The following is a 19,405-nucleotide window of genomic DNA, read 5'->3' on the forward strand; positions in this document are numbered from 1 at the left end:
CTTGATTGTATATTGCTAGACTCCAGGGTCAGCATATTCTGGTGAAGATTTGATTGAATTTATGGAAATATGAATTCCTAAGTTACTGGGGACTGGGACATGGCATGATCTAATTAGAGTAAAAGGGCATTTTAGATGCCTTGAATAACTCTGGAAATCAGAGAAAACAAGCTGCTCCAACATTTAAAACTGCTGATACAAAGAATGCCAGGCATTTCCATACAAGGAAGATAAAGCAATTCTTAAAACAACCATTGTTTCTGCCAATCTTATGAGAGCAGGTACATGAGAGATAAATCTTCCACTTATTGGTGCTTTGCAGAAAAGAACTGTGATAAACAAAGCCTGCAGGGAACTTCTTACCTGAGAGATTCCGCATTTGTATTTCTGGCTTTTGCCAAGCTCTGTGTTAATAAGATTGAACAGCAGCATATCATTCTCTGAAACTCGCAACAGTCTACTTGACCTTGTATGTAAAATACTCACAGCTATCTCATGCAGAAAGCATCTTGGGTCCCAGAATTTATTTTTTGGTTTGATTGATTCATTTGTTTGTATGTTTGTATGTGTGTGTGTATACATATATTAAAATATGTACAGTTATTTATTATATATGTGTACATAAATAAATAGTGAATTTGTATACATTTACAGCTCTACAATATGTGTGTATGTTTGTGTGTGTGTGTGTGTGTGTGTGTGTTTATTCTCACTAAGTTTGGATCTCATATTCAGGACTTAGGACAGGTGTTCTCCATTCCCCTCCAGTGTAGAACTTATTACCTCTGTTTTCAACAGCTAAAGAAGGATTTGTAACTGCAAAATCAAAGATTCAGAATTTTTAGTTTAAAACATAAACTTGGTTTTTTATTCACTTAGAACATTTTTTTCACTATATTGAAAATACTTTTTTTTTTTCCATCGATGGTCATAAGGGAAATTGGTCTGAAATTCTCTTTGTTGGGACATTTTGTGGTTTAGGTATCAGAGTGACTGTGCCTCATAGAATGAATTTGTCAATGTCCCTTCTGTTTCTATCTTGTGGAATAATTTGAGGAGCATTGGTATTAGCTCATCTTTGAAAGTCTGGCAGACTCCTGATGAGACCTAATTGACTAGGATCAGAAGGAAGGAAAAGAAGTCCTCCCCTATCAGTGGACTTGGGGAGGGGCATGCATGCAGGGGGTGAAGGAAGGGAGGGATTGGGAAGGGAGGAGGGAGGGAACCACAGGGGGGATACAAAGTGAATAAAGTGTAATTATGTTGCAACCCACGTGGTCGTCTCGCCAGCAAGAACGCACACGGACAATAGGATCCTTCTGCAGCAAGCTTTATTGCAGTCAATTGATGAGAGGAGGAAGACCCCAACCCCCAGAATGGTGCTGCTTAAATACCCCCTGCGGCGGCGTGTACTCCGCTGGTTGGCTGCTTGCCCATTGCCCCGTGTGACGCCCCGGGCTGGGCAGAAACGCCCCAGGCTGGGCAGTGACTTGGCGCGCTTTTGCAACTGGCACATGCGCTCTATTACTTGTTCACTAGGGCTGAGGCCGGATGTCGGCGCCATTTCGTAATGGCGATTGCATTCTCTCGGCTCTCCACATAATTAATAAAGAAAAAATAAAAAGAAAGTCTGGTAGAATTCTGCACTACACCATCTGGCTTTTTATTTTTGTATGGGAGACTTTTAATAACTGCTTCTATTACATTAGAGTTTATTGGAGTATTTTTAAATTTTTTATTAATTATTTATTACAATTTATTCACTGTGTATCCTGGCTGTGGCCCCCTCCCTTGTCTCCTCCCAATCCCAACCTCCCTCCCTCTTATCCCTTTATGCCCTTCAACTAATCCAGTGATAGTGGAGGACCTCTTTCCCTTCTATCTGACATTAGTCTATCAAGTACCATCAAGGCTGGCTGCATCATCTTCCTCTGTGGCTGGCAAGGCTGCACTCCCCATAGGGAGGTGATCAGAGAGCCTGACACTGTGTTCATGTCAGGGGTTAATTAAACTATAAAATAATTAATTAAATAATTAGTTAAGCAGTAAAATAAAACCGGTTACTAAAAGAAATTAGAGTTTATCTTACACCATACACCTTGATTACAGTTTCTTCTCACTCTCTTCCCGTTTTCTTCCCACATCCCATCCCATTCATATCTGTTCCCTTTCTGTTTCACATTAGAAAACAAGGAGGCTTCCCAGGGATAATGATAAAATAAAACAAAACATAATACACCAAGATTGAATAAAACAAACAAACAAAAAGAAAAAAAGAGTGGAAGAGAAGGCACTAGAAATACAGAACCATTCGATATTCCTCTATTGAAAATTCTCTGTTTAGCTCCCCATTTTTTAGTTGGATTACTTGATTTATTGGTGTGTAGCTTCTTAAGTTCTCTATATATTCTGGATATAAGCCCTCTGTCAAATATACCTTTGGTGAAAATCCTATTCCAATCTGTAGGCTGTTGTTTTGTTCTGATGACAGTGTCCTTTGCTTTACAGAAGTTTTCAGTTTCATGAAATTCCATTTATTGACTGTTGACCTTAGAGCATGTGCTGTGCTGTTGGTGTTATGTTCAGGAAGTTGTCTCCTGTGCCAATGAGTTCCAGGCTCTTTCCCATTTTTTCTTCTATCAGGTTTAGTGTGTCTGGTGCTATGTTATAACATAGGATAAATGTACTAAAATGTGTACTCCTGAAGAAGCTAAACAACAAGGAAGACGCTAGGGAAAATGCTCAATCCTCATTCAGAAGGGCAAGTGCAATAGACATCAGAAGCAGGAGAAAACAGGGAACAGGAGAGGAGCCTACCACAGACAGTCTCTGAAAGACTCTACTGAGTGAGGTACCAAAGCAGAGGGTGAGATTCATAGCCAAACTTTGAGCAGAATGCATGGAATTTTATAAAAGAAGGGGAGATAGAAAGACCTGGAGGGGACAGGTGCTTCAAAAGGAGACCAGGAGAGTTCCAAAACAAAAAACAAAAACAAAAACAAAAAAAAAACCAAACCAAAACAAAACAAACAAACAAAAAATAAAAAACTGGGCCCTAGGGCCTCTTCAGGGACTGATACCACAACCAAGGACCATACATGGAGAGGTCCTAAAACCCCTGCTCAGATGTAACCCATAGACTCAGTATACAGGTGGGGTCCCTAGTAAAGGGAGCAGAGACTGTCTTTGGGATGAACTCAGTAACAGGCTCTCTGATCACCTCCCTCTGGGTGGTACAACCTTACTAGGCCACAGAGGAAGACAATGCTGGCAGTCCTGATGAGACGTGATATGCTAGGTTCAGATAGAAGGGCAGGAGGACCTCCCCTATCAGTGGACCAGCGGAGGAGCATAGGGGGAGAAGAGGGATGGAGAGTGGGATTGTGAGGAGGCAAGGGAAGGGACCACAGCTGGGATACAAAGTGAATAAATTGTAATCAATAATAATAATTAAAATTTTAAAAATAAAGAAATTCAGAACCACTAATTTGCACACTCAGGAATATCATAAAAAACAGTAAACTGTAATGTAATATATACACAGAGAATCTGGTACAGGCCAAAGCCAGCCCACTGTGTGCTGTGTCTCTGTGAGTTCATATTTGCTTTCATAGTGTTGATTTAGAGGGTCTTGCTTTCCTGATGTCCTTCATGCCTTCTAGATCTTACACTCTACCCCCTTCTGCAGGGTTCCCTGAGCCATGAGAAACTGAATATTACAAGGTCTTTCACTCTCTGCATAATGGTTGGATGTGGGTCTCTGTTTTTATTGATATCTGCTGCAGGAACAGCTTTTCTGATAATGGTTGTGCAAGGCTCTAGTCTATGAGTATAGCACATGTAATCAGGAGTCATTTATTACTACTTTTTCTTTAGACCAATAGTATTTGGTTTTACCCTTGGTGCCTGTATTACCAAGTCTTAGGTTCTTGGCCACTGATAAACTGTCACATGTCTCTATCTTCTGGAGAGGGCTTTAAGTCAAATCAGGTATGGGATGGTCACACTGAAAACATTTCTGCAACAATTACACTAGCATATCATGCAGGCAATACACCTTTGCAGATCAAAAGGATTTGTGGTTGGGTTGGTATATACATATCTTTTGTTAGTGTGAATAGTACATTCCTTTACCAAAGGCACTAGCACATAGGACTGAAAGCTTTATGTACATTCCAACTTAACTTCTCCGTGTTCAAGTAGTTGCACAGGTGTTCTCTTCAGCATTGGGGCCTTGATATTACCTTGTGGAGAGCAAGGCAAATTGTAGCCTTGGCTATAATTTCTGCCATTTGGGGATTCCCAGTAGGACTGCTTTGGCCAACAACACAATTATATGTAACCCAGACCTAGAACTGGAAGCTTTGTTTGGTGTCAAGAGTTGGAAAGCTGGGCCTCTGTTTCCTAATTATTTTTAAAAATTACATTTCATCATACATGTGCATAATTTTGGAAGCTTCTATTGTGTTAAGTTGCTATCTTACCCATTCATTTTAGTTTTCTCTCTCAGTATTCTTGCCCTTGTCTCTCTCTCCCCTCTCCCATCTCAGTGGATCTTCCCATTTAAGACTCAGTCCAGCCAATCTATAACTATGAAATCTATTTTCCTTTCCATACCACAGCTATTTGTCTGTCTTTATTTATATTTCTTTATTCCTAACATCTGTGGTTCTATGGCTTGTAGCTTGGTTAAAATTCAATTCACAGCTCACAGCCACATCCATATAAATAAACAAATACATAACACATTTCTCTCTCTGGGTTGGAATTACCAGAGGATTTTTTTTCTATTTTCATTTACTTTTCAATTTCATTTTTTAAAGGCAGAGTAATACTCTCTTGTGTAAATGTGCCAAATATTCTTCATCCATTTTTCTATTGAAGAACATCTAGAATGGTTCCAATTATAAACTTTACCAAAAAAAAGTAGCAATGGACATTGTTAAGCAAGTATCTCTGTGATGAAGCATCCACTGGGTTTATGACTAACAGTGGTATAATTAGATCTTGAGGTAGAGCAATTCCCATCTTCCCAATGAACCACCACACTATTTCCACAAATTTTTACTTCCACTAGCAATAGATCAGTATTCTTCTTTCTCCAAACCCTCATATATTAACCCTCATATTAATCTTAGCCACTGTAACAGGTATAGGATGAAATCTCAAAGCAGATTTGATTTTCATTTTCCTTATAGATGTTGAACATACGTAAAATGTTTCTTAGCCAATTGAGTTGGCTCTTTTGAGATTTCTCATTTTAGATCTGTACCCATTTACTAATTGGCTTATTGCTCCCCTTGACATCTAGTTTTTTGAGTTCTTTAGGTATTTTTAATATTATCCTCTATCAGGTATGTAGTTGACAAAAATCTTTTCCTATTGTGTAGGCCAAAGCTTATTCTGAAAGATGGTATACTTTGCTGTGCAGAAGCTTTCCTGTTTCCTGGGGTATCATGTTCTTACATGGTGATCTAAATGCTGAGTTAACAGTGCTTTTTTCAGAAAACCTTGTTAATGAGTTTTCAAGGCTATTCCTCCATTTACTCTTTTTTTTTTTTTTTTCCTTTTGGATTCTTTTTAATTTTAATTCTTTTACAATGTATTTTAACCTATTTAATTTTATTTTTTTTACAATGTCCGATTGAAGGTCCCTCCCTCAACACTTCACTGTCCCACCTTACCTCCCTCTTCCTCCCTATTCCCTTTCCCTTGCCCACTGAAAGGGTTAGTTCTTTCCCTCTGCCATCTACCTGTATCTTACCAAGTCTCATCACGACTGCCTGAATTCTCTTCTTCTGTGGCCTGGCAAGACCTCATTGCCAGGGGAAAGTAATCAAAGATCAGGCAATCGAGTTTATGACAGAGGCAGCCCTTGCTCCCCTTACTTGGGACCTACGTGGAGACTGCGCTACCTATGGGCTACATCTGAGCAGGGAGTCTAGATCCTCTCCATGCATAGTCCTTTGTTGGTGCATCAGTCCTTGTAGAACCCTCTGGTCTCAGGTATTTCAGATTTGTTGGTCTCCTTGTGTGGCTCCTGTCCCTCCTTGTCCTTTTAATCCCCATTCTTCCATAAGATTCCCTGCACACTGCCCAAAGTTTTGTTGAGAATGTCAGCATCTGCTTAGATCTCCAATGAAAGGGGAGGAGGTCCTCCCCTATCAGTGGACTTGGAAAGGGGCAGGGAGGAGACCAGGGAGGGAGGGTGGGGTTGGGGAGGGAATGAGGGAGCGGGATACAGCTGGGACACAGAGTTAACAAAATGTAACTAAAAAGAAAAATAAAATTAAAACAACAACAACAACAACAACAACAAAAAACAAAATGAATAAAGTGTAATTAATAAAAAAAAGAAAAGAACACTAACAATTCAGGCTCTAAGATCAACAATTAATAAATGGGACCTCATGAAACTGAAAATCTTCTATAAAGCAAAGGATACTGTCAACAGAGCAAAATGACAGCCTGCAGATGGGGAAAAGATCTTCACCAATCCTCCTTCTGATAGAGGATAATATCCAAAATATATAATATATGTAATATATATATTATGTTACATATAATACATATTATAAAATATTATATAGAGTATAATATTATGTTATGTTGTTATGTCATGTTATATTATGATGTTATGGTATGTTATAGTATAGTTTATATAAGAATTATATATACTATATATATATATTAGTAGTATATATATACTAGTATTATATATATATATACTAGTACTAGTATATATATACTAGTAGTATATATATATATATATACTACTAATATATATACTATTATATATGATTTTCTTCATATATATTATATATTTATATAATATATAATATAATTATATATAATATATAATTTCAAGTGTTTCTCTGCCATTCAATATTCCTCTGTTGAGAATTCTCTGTTTAACTCTGTGTGGTATTTTTTAAATTTAATTTTATTTATGTATTTATTTATTATAATTTATTTACTTTGTTTCCCCACTGAAGCCCCCTCCCTCATCTCCTCCAAGTCCCACCCACCCTTCCTTTTTTCCCCCTATGCCCTTTACCTGATAGGGATGCTACTCCTCCCCTTCCATTTGACTCTAGCCTATTAGGTTTCATCAGAACTGGCTGCATCGTCTTTCTGTGTGGCCTGGCAGGGCTGCACCCCCCAGGGGAAGGTGATCAAAGAGTCAGCCACTGAGTTCATGTCAGAGACAGCCCCTGTACCGCTTACTAGGAATCCCACTTGGAAACTGAGCAGCCAATGGGCTTCCTTCTCTCAGACTTTCTTTTTTGTTCATTTGTTTTGTTTTTTAATTTTTAATTTTTATTATTAACTACAGTTTATTCACTTTGTATCCCTCTGTAGCTCCCTTCCTCCTTCCCTCCCAGTTCCACCTTTCTTCCCCGTTCTCCACCCATGTCCCTCTTCAAGTCCATGATAAAGGAGTTCCTGCCCTCCTTCCTTCTGATACTAGTCTATCAGGTCTCATTTTTAATTGGATTATTTGGTTTGTTAGTGTGTAATTTCTTGAGTACTTTATATAATATATAATATATATTATATTGTAATATATATTGTATAATATATATTACAGAATCTGGAAACAATATAGATGTCTCTCAACTGAAGAATTTGTGGTACATTTACACAATGGAATAATACTCAGCAATTAAAAACATGGAAATCATGAATGGAGCTAGGAAAGATCATCCTGAGTAAGGTAACCCAGAACCAAAAATACGCATATGGTATATACTCACTTATAGGCAGATATTAGCTGTATAATATAGGATAGCCATAGTAAAAGCTACAGACCTAAAGAAGCTAAACAACAATGAGAACCCTAGGGAAGATGCTTAAATCTCATTCAGATTGGCAAACAGAATAGACACCATTTACTCTTTTATCAATTTCAGTGTGTCTGGTTTTATCTTGAAATATCTAATTCTTTCGGAGTTGAATTTTCTTCATCAGAAATCAGATATTATTTCCTCTTTCCTACATTTCTGCTCCAATGAACATGCATATTATATCTGATATTCTTTGTAGTACTCCAAGATCTCTCATTCATTCAAAAGTAATCCAAGATGTCTCATTTACACAATTTCTCAAATGCATATAGGTATAACCAATCTAATTTGAGAAGAAAATATCTTTTAATTATAAAACTCAGCCTGCTCATCATCTGCCACATGGATGTTTAAGAAATTCAGTTATTTATTAAAAATTCAGATGTTTATTCATTCAGTTATAAAAAAGATGTCTTCATGGAATACCTATTCTAAGAACTTAAGGCATTCTGTGAAATCAGAGCCAGAAAGAGTGCATGAGCAAGGATTAGATGGTACCACAGAAACAGCGTTATCCATACACAACAGGACTTACACTCACATCAACTTATAGAGGTTGGAAACACTCACAAGGTCTTTACTTGTTCACCAGGTTCAACTCTCTCTTTCAACACTGAGAGAGTTACATGGAAAAAGGATATCTTCCCAATACCACTTGCAAGGGAAAAACTAGTTCTCTAGTGGAGTCTGATAGGGTATATTAATGTCACTTAAGGATAGGCCCTCTGCACAGCAGATGACCACACAAAGTAAATTAAATAGTACTTTACAGACATTAACTCTCATATTATTTTGCTTGGGCATTTTCCCCCCAACTGGTCTTTTGATTGTATATTTCTTTTTCCAGTTTTGTAGTTTTATGGAATTGATTTCTATTGTTTTTTTTTGTGGGGGGGGGAGGTTGTTTTGATTTGGCTCTTTTACTTATTTTGGGAGGGGGTTATTTGTGTGTTTCTTGAGTTTGTGTTTTCTTTTTAAATTATTATTATTATTATTTTCCTGTTTTAAAGAAAGAGAGAAAGAAAGAACATGGAGCTATGGGGAGAATCTTTGATAAGCTAGGAAAAAACTGTGATAAGAATCAATTGTTTAAATTTTTTTCAGTAACAAAAGAAGAGAATATTTTTCTAGTAATCTCTATAAGCCTTCATATCTATCAGACACCACCCAGCACTGTCCCATCACTACTTATTGACCCAAATATAAATTTATCTCTCTAGTAATTTTTTTGCTTCGATGATTTAGAATTCAGGACAAAATGTAAAGTTGCTATCCATTGGTTTTAATATGTCTAATATTCAGCAAAGTCATTTTCTTTCAAAGACCTTCCCTAGAGAATTTTTCTTCCACACAAATCTGCATTTCTTTGGAAAGCATCCTTTATTTTAGTCATCTCTAGTTCTGACTGGTCCATTTCTCATCTTCCTAAAAAGAAAAGTAGATTTATTTAACATACCACAACCTCCAGCTTAATAATCCTTTTACTCCAGCTGCATGCACAACTTTTCACTCATGTTCACATCTGTTGAAGCTTAATAGTGTACTTTGTGAGTCACCGGTTCCCTACCTAAGCCCTTCTTACTCCTTCTCTGCTGTTTGTGCTAGCCTTCTCTGACCATTCAGTTTTTTGAGACTGATTCACCTTGCTCAATATATAAAACAAGCACAGTTTCCCTACAGGTCTTATAAATCATTCAGAATGTCTCCAACTCCAAGTTCACAAACTTTAACACCTCCTTCTCCAAAAAATGTGCAACCAGCAATCCGCTTGCCACAATCCTATTCTTCTGGAGTGTGCTATAGAAAGGTAATTCATTTTTAAAAAACAATCTAAAATCTAAAACGAGCTCATCCATCTTTAATGAAGGAAGACCAAACTGTCCCTGTTGATGGCCCTGCTGATGCTGCTTACCACAAGCAAAAATGGAGAGTCAGTGCTTTATGAAGAGATATAGGAAGTAGTTAACTTGAAATTGCATAGACTGAAGTTCTATATTACTTTTAGATATATTTCTTGGCTTTGTTTACAAAGTGCAAAATGAGGCGCTTTCATTCGTTCTCTAAAAACAAACTTAACAAAATCCCACTTACTTAAACACTTAAGACAAGATTCTCTTTAATACTACTTTCATGTACTGTTTTCACATTTACTCTTGTTAAATTCATAATGCCAGTAATTTCATTTAAAAAGAGCATAGAGGTATGTAGCAACTGAACTCTGTTTCAAACATGCATTCTAAAAATGTGTCCCTTCTCATGTCCTCAGTACTCAGAACACTATTGCCTAGCAAATACTGATAATCAATACATGTATTGTTAAACATTAATAATCAATATATTAGTTAAATGAATAACATATATGCAGGGCATATTTTCTATGTGCCATATTCAATTCAGAATTAAACAGGTGAATAGACAGAGTGCTTTTGTTTTTTATAATTACTTTATTATAAATATATAACAACATTCCTAGCATTTTTTAATTAAATTTTTATTTTTATATTAGTTACAGTTTATTTACTTTGTATCCTAGATGCAGCCCCCTCCCTATTCCCTCCCAACCCCACCCTCCCTCCCTCATCTCTTTCCTGCCCCTTTCCAAGTACACTGATAGGGAAGGACCTCTTTCCCTTCCATCTGACCCTAGCTTATCATGTATCTTCAGGACTGGCTGTAATGTCCTCCTCTGTGGCCTAGCAAGGCTATTCCTCCCAAGGGAGACAGGAGAGGTGAAAGAGCCAGCTATTGAGTTCATGTCAGAGACAGTCCCTGTTTCCTTACTAGGTAACCCACTTGGATACTGAGCTGCCATGGGCTACATCTGAGCAGGGGTTCTAGGTTATATCCATGCAAGGTCCTTCGTTGGAGAAACAGTCTCCAAAAAAAACCTATGCCCAGATATATTTGGTCCTTGTGGATCTCCTGTCCTCTCCAGGTCATACTAACTCCCCCTTTTTTCATATGATTCACTGCACTCTACCAAAGGTTTGGTTATGAGTCTCAGCTTCTGCTTTGATACACTGCTAGGTAGAGTCTTTCAGAGGCCCTCTGTGGTAGGCTCCTGTCCTGTTACTTGTTTTCTCCTACTTCCATGTCCATCCTATTTGTCTTTCTAAGTGAGGATTGATCATCTTACCCCGGGTCCTCTTTCTTGTTTATCTTTTTTAGGTGTGCAGATTTTAGTATGTTTGTCCTTAAAATTAATTAATTTTTTATTGGTTAGAATTTATTCACTTTGTATTCCAGCTATAGCCCCCTCCCTCAATCCCACCCAATCACACTCTCCATCCCTCATCTCCTCCCGTGCCCCACTCAAAGTCCACTGGTAGGGACTTCTCCCCTTCCCTGTGATGTTAGCATATCAGGTCTTATCAGGACTGGCTGCATTGTCTTCCTCTGTTGCCTGGTAAGGCTGCTCCCCCCTAAGGAGAAGGTGATCAAAGAACCAGCCACTGAGTTCATATAATAGACAGTCCACGGTCTCCTTACTAAGATATCCACTTGGAGAATGAGATGCCATGGCTATGTATGTGCAGGGGTTCAAGGTTATCGCTATGCATGGTCCTTGGTTGGAGTATCAGTCTCAGAAAAGACCCCTGAGCCCAGATTTCTTGGTTCTTTTGCTCTCTTTGTGAAGCTCCTGTCCCCTCCAAGACTTTCTTTTTTGTTGTTGTTATTTCTTCTTTTTTTCTTTTTTGAATTTTATTTTTTTCTTATCAGTTACATTTTATTAACTCTGTATCCCAGCCGTGTCCCGATCCCTCATTCTCTCCCAGTACCTCCCTCCCTCCCTCATCTCCACCTTGCCCCTTGCAAGGTCCACTCATAGCGGGGACCTCCTCCCCATTCATCCAATCCTCTTTTATCAGGTATCTTCAGGACTGGCTGCAAAGCTCTCCTCTGTGGCCTAACAGGACTGCTCCTCCCCTGGGGGGTGGGGAGGCCAAAGAGCCAGTCATTGAGTTCCTGTTAGAAAAAGTCCTTGTTCCCCTCACTATGGGAAGCCAATTGGTTACTGAGCTACGGCAGGCTACATCTGAGCAGAGGTTCTAGGTTACATTTATACATGGTCCTTGGTTGCATGTCAGTCTCAGAAAAGACCCTGTGCCCAGATATATTTGGTCCTTGTGGAGCTCCTATCCTTTCCTCATCAGTCTAACTCCCCTTCTTTCTTATGATTCCCTGTACTCTGCCAAAGGTTTGGTCATGAGTCTTTGCTTTGAAAACACTGCTAGTTAGAGTCTTTCAAATGCGCTCAGTAGACTCTTCTCATACATTCAATGCACATCCCATCTGTCTTTCAACACGAGGATTGATAATCTTACCCCATGTTCTCTCTCTTGATTATCTTTTTTAGGTGTATAGATTTCATTATGTTTATCATATCTTATAGGTCTATATAAGTGAGTATATATAGTGTTTGTCTTTCTCCTTCTGGGATATTTCACTCAGGATGATCTTTTCTAGATCCCACCATTTGCCTGCAAATTTCATGATTTCCTCCTTTTTGATTGCTGAGTAGTATTCCATTGTGTAAAAATACCACAATTTCTGTACCCATTTCTCCGTTGATGGACATCTGGGTTGTTTCCAGGTTCTGGCTATTACAAATAATGCTGCTATAAACATGGTTGAGCAAATATTCCTTTTGTGTATTTGAGCAAACTTTGCTTATATACCTAGCAGTGGTATAGTTGGGTCTTGAGGTAGCACTATTCCTATTTGTCTTAGAAAACGCCAGATAGATTTCCAGAGGGGTTGTATCAGTTTACATTCCCACCAGCAGTGGAGGAGGGTTCCCCTTTCTCCACAACCTCTCCAGCATGTGTTGTCCCTTGAGTTTTTCATCTTGGTCATTCTGATGGGTGTAAGGTGATATCTCAGGGTTGTTTTGATTTGCATTTCCCTGATGGCTAATGAGGATGAGCATTTCTTTAAGTGTTTCTCTGCCATTCGATATTCCTCTGTCCAGAATTCTCTGTTTAGCTCTGTTCCCCATTTTTTAATTGGATTACTTGGTTTGCTGCTTTTCAGCTTCTTTAGTTCTTTGTATATACTCGATATTAGTCCTCTGTCAGATTAGTGAAGATTCTTTCCCAATCTGTATGCAGGCGTTTTGTTTTGATGACAGTGTCCTTTGCTTTACAGAAGCTTTTCAGTTTCATTTATTGATTGTTGTTCTTAGAGCTTGTGCTGTTGGTGTTTTGTTCAGGAAGTTGTCTCCTGTGCCAATGAGTTCTAGGCTGTTCCCCACTTTTTCTTCTAACAGATTTAGAGTATCTGGTTTTATGTTGAGGTCTTTGATCCACTTGGACTTTAGTTTTGTGCAGGGTGATAAATACAGATCTATTTTCATTTTTCTGCATGTGGACATCCAGTTGGACCAGCACCATTTGTTGAAGATGCTGTCTTTTTTCCATTGAATGGTTTTGGCTTCTTTGTCAAATATCGAGTATTCATAGGTGTGTGGGTTTATTTCTGGGTCTTTTATGTGGTTCCATTGATTCTCCTTTCTGTTTTTATGCCAATACCATGCAGTTTTTATTAGTATTGCTCTGTAGTACAACTTGAGATGGGGATAGAGATACCTCCAGATGATCTGTTGTTGTACAGGATTGTTTTGGAGATTCTTGGTTTTTTTGTTTCTCCATATGAAGCTGAGAATCTTTTTTTCAAGGTCTGTAAAGAATTGAGTTGGTATTTTGATGGGAATTGCATTGAATCTGTAGATTGCTTTTGGCAGGATGGCCATTTTCACAATGTTAATCCTACCAATCCATGAGCATGGGAGATCTTTCCATCTTCTGAGATCTTCTTCAATTTCTTTCTTCAGAGACTTGAAGTTTTTCTCAAACAGGTCTTTCACTTGCTTGGTTAGTGTCACCCCAAGGTACTTTATGTGGTTAGTGGCTATTGTGAAGGGTGTTGTTTCCCTAATTTCTTTCTCGGCCCTTTTGTCTTTAGTATACAGGAGGGCTTCTGATTTTTTTGAGTTGATTTTGTATCCTGCCACTTTGCTGAAGGTGTTTATCAGCTGGAGGAGTTCTCTGGTTGAATCTTTGGGGTCGCTCATATATGCTATCATATCATCTGCGAATAGTGACACTTTGACCTCTTCCTTTCTGATTTGTATCCCCTTGATACAGTTAATAGTTGTCTATTAATACAGTTAATAATTGCTCTGGCTAGGACTTCAAGTACTATGTTGAAGAGGTAGGGAGAGAGTGGGCAGCCTTGTCTTGTCCCTGATTTCAGTGGGATTGATTTAAGTTTCTCTCCATTGAGTTTGATGTTGGCTATAGGCTTGCTGTATATTGCCTTTACTATTTTTAGATATGTGCCTTGTATTCCTGATCTCTCCAAGACTTTAAACATGAATGGGTGTTGGACTTTGTCAAATGCTTTTTCAGCATCTAAGGAGATGATCATGTGGTTTTTCTACTTCAGTTTGTTTATGTGGTGGATTACATTGATGGATTTCCGTATGTTGAACCACCCTTGCATGCCTGGGATGAAGCCTACTTGGTCGTGGTGGATGATATCTTTGATGTGTTCTTGGATTCGGGTTGCAAGTATTTTATTTAGTATTTTTACGTCAATGTTCATAAGAGAGATAGGTCTGAAGTTCTGTTTTTTTGTTGGGTCTTTGTGTGGTTTAGGTATCAGGGTGACTGTTGCTTCATAGAATGAGTTTGGTAATGTACCTTCTGTTTCTATTTTGTGGAATAGTTTGAGGAGAATTGGTGTGAGCACTTCTTTGAAGGTCTGGTAGAATCCTGCGCTGAAACCATCTGGCCCAGGGCTTTTTTTGGAGGGGAGACTGTGAATGACTGCCTCAATTTCCTTCCCTCCAAGACTTTCTATCTCCCCCTTTTTTCATAAGTTTCCCTGTACTCTGTCCAGTGTTTGGCCATGAGTCTTAGCCTCTGCTTTTCTTTTTAAATTTTTTATTAATTGCACTTTATTCATTTTTTATCCCCCCAAAAGCCCCTCCCTCCTCCCCTCCTGATCCCACCCTCCCTCTTCTTTCTGCATGCATGCCACTCCCCAATTCCACTGATAGGGGAGGTTCTCCTCTCCTTTCTGATCTTAGTCTATCAGTTCTCAGCAAAATTGGTTGCATTGTCCTCTACCATGGCCTGGTAAGCCTGCTCCCCCCTCAGGGGGAGGTGATCAATGAGCAGGCCAATCAGATTATATCAGAGGCAGTCCCTCTTCCCATTACTATGTAACCCACTTGGACACTGAACTGCCATGGGCTACATCTGTGCAGGAGTTCTAGGTTATCTCCACGAATAGTGAATAGTCCTTGGTTGGAGTATGAGTCTCTGGGAAGTTCCCTGTGTTCAAATTATCTTGTTCTGTTGCTCTGCTTGTGGAGTTCCCGTCCCCTCCAGCTCTTACTATTTCCCACTTCTTACATAAAATTCCATTCACTCTGCGCATCAGTTGGCCATCAGGCTCAGCATCTGCTTTGACAGTCTATACTGCAGAGGCTTTCAGAGGCCCTCTGTGGCAGGTTTCAAGGTTGTTTCCCGTTTTCTTCTGGCTTTCAGAGGCCCTCTGTAGCAGGTTCTGAGGTTGTTTCCTATTTTCTTTTTCTTCTGATGTCCATTCTCTTTGCCTTTCAGGATGGGGATTGAACATTTTAGTTGGGGTCCTCTGTTTCGCTTAGTTTGTTTAGATGTACAGATTTTAGTGGGTTTATTCTATGTTGTATGTTTATATGAGTGAGTATATACCATGCATGTCTTTTTGCTTATGGGACAACTCACTCAGGATGATCCTTTCCAGGTCCCACCATTTACCTGCAAATTTCATGATTTCCTTATTTTTCATTGCTGAGTAATACTCCATTGTATAGATGTACCACAGTTTCTGGATCCATTCTTCAGTTGAGGGGCATCTGGGTTGTTTCCAGCTTCTGGCTATTACAAATAAAGCTTCTACAAACATGGTTGAGCAAATGTCCTTTTTGTGTGCTTGCGCCTCTTTTGGGTATATGCCTAGGAGTGGTATGGCTGGATCTTGAGGAAGCGCTATTCCTAGTTGTCTGAGAAAGCGCCAGATTGATTTCCAGAGTGGTTGTACCAGTTACCTTGCTGGGTAGAGTCTTTCAGAGGCCCTCTGTGGTAAGCTCCTGTTCTGTTCCCTGTTTTCTTCCTCTTCCTATGTCCGTCCAGTTTGCCTTTCTGAATGAGGATTGAACATCTTACCAAGGGTCCTCCTTCTTGCTTAACTTACTTAGGTATACAGATTTTAGAATGTTTATCCTATATTATATTTCTAATATCCATTCATTAGTGATTATATACCATGTGTGTCTTTCTGCTTCTGGGGTACCTCACTCAGGGTGATCTTTTCTACTTCCCACCGTTTGCCTGCAAATTTCATGATTTCCTTGTTTTTAATTGCTGAGTAGTATTCCCTTGTATATTTGTGTATCTGTTACTCCATTGAGGGACATCTAAGTTGTTTCCACATGCTGGCTATTACCAATAAAGCTGCTATGAGCATGGTTGGGCAAATGTCCCTGTTGTATACTGGAACATATTTTGGATATATGCCTAGAAGTGATATAGGTGGATCTTGATTCAGCACTATTCCTAATTGTCTGAGAAAGCACCAGATTGATTTCCAAAGTGGTTATTCAAGTTTACATTCCCACCAGCAAAGAAGAAGCGTTCCCCTTTCTCCACATCCTCTCCAGTATATGTTGTCATTTCAGTTTTTGATCTTAGCCATTCTAATGGGTGTAAGGGGAAATCTCAGGGTCATTTTGATTTGCATTTCCTCGATGATTAAGGATGTTAAACATTTCTCTTTTTTCTATTTTTTAATAATTTTTATAATAATCACAGTTTATTTAATTTGTATCCCAGCTGTAGCTCCCTCCCTCAGCTCCTCGCAATCACACCTTCCTTCCCTCATCTCCTCCCTGCCACTTTCCAAGTCCACTGATACAGGAGGTCTTTCTTTAAGTGTTTCTCTGCCATTAGATATTCCTCTACTGAGAATTTTCTGTTTAGCTCTGTACCTCATTTTTTAATTGGATTACTTGATTTGTTGCTTTTCCTAGCATTTTATTTTTTGTTTTTTGTTTTTATTTTTCAAGACAGGGTTTTTCTGTATTGTGTTTGCTGTCATCGAATCACTTTGTATACCAGGTTGGTCTTGAACTCACAGAGATCTGCCTGCCTCTGCCTCCCTGAGTGCTGGAATTAAAGGTGTGGGCCACCATGCCCAGCAGCATTGCTAACTTTATCTAGGCTGAATTTGCTTTATTTTTTTTAATCTGTGCCTTCACCCATACTCAATTCAGTTATGTCACTTATACCTGTTAGTTTTCCAAGTTTTCCTGTTGCATTTAATTTTCTTACATAAAAGTTGTTTTTTTTTTTAAATCTTTCTGAATTATAATGCTATAACAAGTTGCTTTAGGGGTTTCCTTTCAGCTTTATCTCATCTACCTGCTTTATTTAAATAACTTCCTGGGTTTATGATAAAAAGAACTGTGATTTATTTTTTCTGTATTTTAAAAATTTTGTTTGGAAACTTGGGTAGAGTTACTCCTCTGTCATGTTTCTGAAAGTCTTGTATTTTTAATAAGCTGCCCTCTATGTCCTTATTACATGCTAATTAAAATATACTCATGCAATAATTTCACAATAAATAGCTGCCTAGTCATTGATTCAAAAATATATTCATTTAGTAACAATTTAATGAATATGTACTATGCTACAGTCACTTTTTGAATTCAAAGATTTTTACAAAGGCAATAAATTCATAATTACTGATAGATACTATTTAGTACTTTGGCAAAAATAATACTAATAGTGGTATGAATTGAGCAGAACCGTACATACTTCAAGTAAGTAATAAGAGGAAAGATTTCTTTTTTTTAAATTTTATTTTATTTTTTTAGTTACATTTTGTTAATTCTGTGTCCCAGCTGTATCCCGCTTCCTCATTCCCTCCCCAACCCCACATTCCCTCCCTGGTCTCCTCCCTGCCCCTTTCCACATCCACTGATAGGTCCTCCCCTTTCATTTGACCCTGTTGTATCAGGTATCTTCAGGGCTGGCTGCAAAGTCCTCCTCTGTGGCCTAACAGGACTGCTCCTCCCCTGGAGGGGGGGGTGTCAAAGAGCCTGAAGAGGGAAGATTTCTAAGGTAACCTTTAATCAGAGAACAAAATTCAAGGGAATAAAACTTAAAGACACTGGAAGTGAGGGAAAGATGCTTAGACTTAGGGAAAAACAAAGGACACCGTCATCAAAACAAAGCGACTGCCTACAGATTGGGAAAGAATCATCACCAACCCTTTATCTGACAGAGGACTCATATCCAATATATATAAAGAACTAAACAAGCTGAAAAGCAATAAACCAAGTAATCCACTTTAAAAATGGGGAACAGAGCTAAAGAGAGAATTCTCTGTAGAGGAATATTGAACGGCAGAGAAGCACTTAAAGAAATGCTCAACCTCATTAGCCATTAGGGAAATGCAAATCAAAACAACCCTGAGATTTCACCTTACACCCATCAGAATGGCCAAGATGAAAAACTCAAGGGACAACACATGTTGGAGAGGTTGTGGAGAAAGGGGAACCCTCCTCCATTGCTGGTGGGAATGTAAACTGGTACAACCACTCTGGAAATCAATCTGGCGCTTTCCCAGACAACTAGGAATAGCGCTTCCTCAAGATCCAGCCATACCACTCCTAGGCATATACCCAAAAGAGGCTCAAGTACACAAAAAGGACATTTGCTCAACCATGTTTGTAGCAGCTTTATTTGTAATAGCCAGAAGCTGGAAACAACCCAGATGCCCCTCAACTGAAGAATGGATGCAGAAACTGTGGTACATCTATACAATGGAGTATTACTCAGCAATGAAAAATAAGGAAATCATGAAATTTGCAGGTAAATGGTGGGACCTGGAAAGGATCATCCTGAGTGAGTTGTCCCATAAGCAAAAAGACACGCATGGTATATACTCACTCATATAAACATACAATATAGAATAAACCCACTAAAAGCTGTACATCTAAACAAACTAAGCAAAAGAGAGGACCCTAACTAAAATGTTCAATCCCCATCCTGAAAGGCAAAGAGGATGGACATCAGAAGAAAACGAAAATAGGAAACAACCTCGGAACCTGCTACAAAGGCCCCTGAAAGCCAGAAGAAAACGGGAAACAACCTTGAAACCTGCCACAGAGGGCCTCTGAAAGCTTCTGTAGTATAGACCGTTAAAGCAGATGCTGAGCCTGATGGCCAACTGATGGGCAGAGTGAATGGAATTTTATGTAAGAAGTGGGAAATAGTAAGAGCTGGAGGGGATGGGAACTCCACAAGGAGAGCAACAGAATAAGATAATTTGAGACCCATACTCCAACCAAGGACTATTCGTGGAGATGACCTGGAACCCCTGCACAGGTGTAGCCCATGGCAGTTCAGTGTCCAAGTGGGTTACATAGTAATGGGAAGAGGGATTGCCTCTGACATAATCTGATTGGCCTGCACGTTGATCACTTCCCCCTGAGGGGGGAGCAG

The sequence above is a fragment of the Psammomys obesus genome, unplaced genomic scaffold, assembly GCF_907164565.1.
Source record: "Psammomys obesus unplaced genomic scaffold, mPsaObe1.curated_primary_1811, whole genome shotgun sequence".
In the NCBI taxonomy this organism is placed as follows: Eukaryota; Metazoa; Chordata; class Mammalia; order Rodentia; family Muridae; genus Psammomys; species Psammomys obesus.